Source organism: Aplysia californica, unplaced genomic scaffold (assembly GCF_000002075.1).
Source record: "Aplysia californica isolate F4 #8 unplaced genomic scaffold, AplCal3.0 scaffold02099, whole genome shotgun sequence".
NCBI classification, from domain to species: domain Eukaryota; kingdom Metazoa; phylum Mollusca; class Gastropoda; order Aplysiida; family Aplysiidae; genus Aplysia; species Aplysia californica.
The window spans coordinates 5,930-9,636 of record NW_004799369.1 but is presented as its reverse complement, the minus strand read 5'-3'; positions in this window follow the sequence as shown (position 1 = coordinate 9,636).

Here is a 3,707-nt window from a genome sequence, read left to right as displayed (position 1 = left end):
ACCCCCTTTCTACAGTTCCCTTTTGCCTCTCTAACACGGCCAAAACACGCACAGTCGGCGTTGTGAGAGCCAGATACTTGAAACAGAATGCAAGTCGAAGAAGTAGATGGACCTCTAATCCTGAGAACGACGCAACATTTCAATAAAACGACAGCTAGCTGTTGAAATTTACTATGCCCAATTTTTTTTTTTTTCTTTTTATTTCACTTCTATAAACTATAGTATCGTCGTGCTCAATAATATTTTATCGAAGCTCAAATTTTAAATGTTAAAAGAAAAACAACCGTGTAGGAATGAAACCGTTCTTTTTCCCCTCAGATCTAAAATTTTGCTTTCTGTGCTGGCTTAGTACACTTGGACAGTTGTGGAAGAAAACTTTATCTGCATTAGCATATTCACTATAAGTTTTGAACAATATAAACCAGCCAAGATGAGGGAAGTGGCGTCGGTGGCCTAGTGGTTAGGTTACCTGACTTGTAATCGTGATATTGCATGTTCGGCGGTTCGAGCCTCAACTCGATCCGACGTTACGTCTTTGGGAAAGGCACTTTAAACGAATTCTTTTTGGCCCAGTTCTTTCGGAGATGAACGTTAAATTCGGAGGTCTCGCCTCTTAAATAACCTAATAGTTCTGATAGAGGCGTTAAACCTATACCATTTCAAGATGAGGCACGATACATATATATGAGAAAGCAACAGCAGTCCAAAAACGGCGTTCAAAATCATGACACTGAAAATTGCCCTTAAGGAGAGAAAATCTAATTCGAGTGCCAAGAGAGGATCGTTTATAACTTTCTATTATTAATATACTTATATTTCTAAATAATCATTTGTAATACATTAAGTATTCATGAATAAATTCTCTGGGAAAGCACGCTTCAAATTAAGTTTGTTTTTATTCACTTCTTTCAGAGTTCTGTCTCTTTGTACTAGCAGTGTGTTTGTCTTCAAGTCCATTATGTTTCCGTCATCCTTGCTGTATTTATTTAATTTTTTTTTTTTGTTATTAAAAAAAACCCGCGTCTGTGGTGTAGTGGTTAGTAGCTTCGCAGTCGCACACAGGAGACCCGAGGACGCCTGCGAGTGGGAAGAATTTTTCTCGAGTATCTCGGTCTTTTTGCTGGGATATTGTATTACTCTCTGCCGAGATTGGCTCTGTCAGGCTGGGTCGGAACCCGGTCCCCTAAATGATCTAAATGTGTCGATGAGGGTCAATAAACATATTTTAAAAGAGTTTATTAATAAAAAGTCAGAAGGATCAGTCCCTCTGGGGAACGTCATATGTGTCGGATCTTCGGCGTTCCTGAATATGAAGGAAATTGTTATCGAGTGTCTTCCTCTCTCTGCTTGGATCATGTATCGCGTTCAACTTGGTTTGGCTGTGACAGGCAGCCTCGAAACCGAGCGCCTACCAAATGATCGGCCTAGTGTCGGTTGGGGGATGTGGGGGAGGGGGGAGGAGGGTGGGGGCTAGTTGCTCAAAGCGCCTGAAAATTCAGTGAAAATACATTATTAATTCAAATCTAAAGGATAAGTCCCTTGGGAACATCGATGGTTGTGCACAATACTCATGTTGACAAACTGTTATCGAATTTGTGACACTCCCGACTGGGCTTATCAATGCGTGTGAGTGTGTGTTTGTGTATCAATGTGTGTGTGTGTGTGTGTGTGTGTGTGTGTGTGTTTGTGTATGTGTGTGTGTGCGCGCACGTGTGTGTGTATGTGTGTGTGTATGTGTGTGTATGTGTGTGTATGTGTGTGTGTGTGTATGTGTGTGTGTGTGTATGTGTGTGTGTGTGTGCGCGTGCGTGTGTGCGTGTAAGTTAATCTGTTCGGAGGTGAACTTTTCATAGCTTCCACTCTGGAATCTCACTGGAGTTTCCTACTTGTGACGGAGAAACTCCTAACCATTGCACCACGGGCGCCCGTGTGGGAATCAGTGTTATCAGATATCCCCGTCGTTTCGCTGAGAAACTGTAGACCGCATTGTTAACATTGGTTTCACGACTGTGTGGAATCATGCATTCGTCAGATTTTGGTTATATGGTTTTATTGATATCGTCTTAATTAAAGATTGTTCATTTGTCATTTTTTGGTCTAAAAAATGCTCGTATCTTGATTAGAAGTCGAGATATTTTCTACCTTGTGTCAACTGTTTTCTGTAAAATCCGCACTGAAATGTATTTTATATAAATCAAAATGATGTTAAACCAAGAAAGAAAATATCGATATAGAATTCCCCACACAGGCGTTAAATGTTGGTTTCTTGGACTTCATAATTGACAAACGCCTGATTTCACCACGATGTCTCCAGATTCTTAAAGGCAGAGTCGAGACAGCCCAATTGGAAAATAAATCTAGTCTAAATCAACGCTTATTAACTTTTTAAAGCTACTCACTTTTAACACATTCAAGAGCCTAAGATTTTCGCACTGTCCACCAACATGAACCTCCAAGCGGGGCAATCAATAACAATTGAACTACCTGAGCATTTCTATTCCTGCAAAATTCATCATACTCTGTATAACTTCGAAGAGGGTGGTTGGTGGACGCTTTGGTGTGATTTATACCTTATTTCCTATCGAACATCTATCGTCATTTTTTCTCCGACTTTTTTCCTTTGTATGTTACTATTGTGTAACACCTCTAATCTTGAGCAACTATATGACCTGTTTGAGTTGCAAGTGTCGTAAATCCTTACTAAAACTACAAACTAAAAGGCGTTACTTCGACAGCCATGGTCTGTTAAGATATCCACAAAAGAGACCAAAATAAATGCCTGCAAAGATGCCATCCAAAATGACCAATTACTCACAGTCACTAATGAACATAATCTTCACTTGGGATTATCTGTTCATTAAAGTGAAATTTGTTGTAAAAGTCAGCCTGTCCTCAGTTTCTGGTCAACTTTTAAACAATTCGTTTGAACAATACAAATCGATACTCTCTCCTACGAATCGTAGCTTCGTTAAAAGCGGACACGACTACGACACTAAAGAAACAAAAATCGATTCCCTTTTCGGCATGTCCATTCACAAGAGTCTGAAGATAAGAATGAATTCCGGATGAATCGTAATCGTTATCCTTCAGGGCTCCTCTTTGCCTTTGTTATTTTCCAAGAACGGCTTTCCAAGCCTATGAAATGACTAATTGTATACACAGGCAAACAAACAAACAAGTGAATGTACAAAATAAATAAGAAAAATACAGTCAAGTGAACATTTATAGTTTTCGTATTTACCGTAAACAGACGAAAGTGAACAGTAGCTGGTTTTTAAACGCCCAGGTTGGCAAGCAGGGGATTAAAGCTTTGTTTGGACAAGATCAGTTTTCCTCTTCTCAGCCTCTGGCCAGCCAGCTCCTCACCGCTCTCTGTATAATCCTTGCAGCTTTCTGGCGTGGTGAGAGCATAAAGGTCGCCCACCTTGACACAAGCGTAAAAAAGTATAAGTATAGATATATAATTGACTGGACTAGATCAAGACTCAAGTAGATGGGTTTGGGTGATGAGAATGGGAAAAAGGGAGAGGAGGAGCGGGTGATACAAAAAGGGACATACAGAGTAGAATGTGTGCATTGATATTATATACAGTATCATAGTGTGTGTGTGTGTGTGTGTGTGTGTGTGTGTGTGTATGTGTGTGTGTGTGTATGTGTGTGTGTGTATGTGTGTGTGTGTATGTGTGTGTGTATGTGTGTGTGTATGT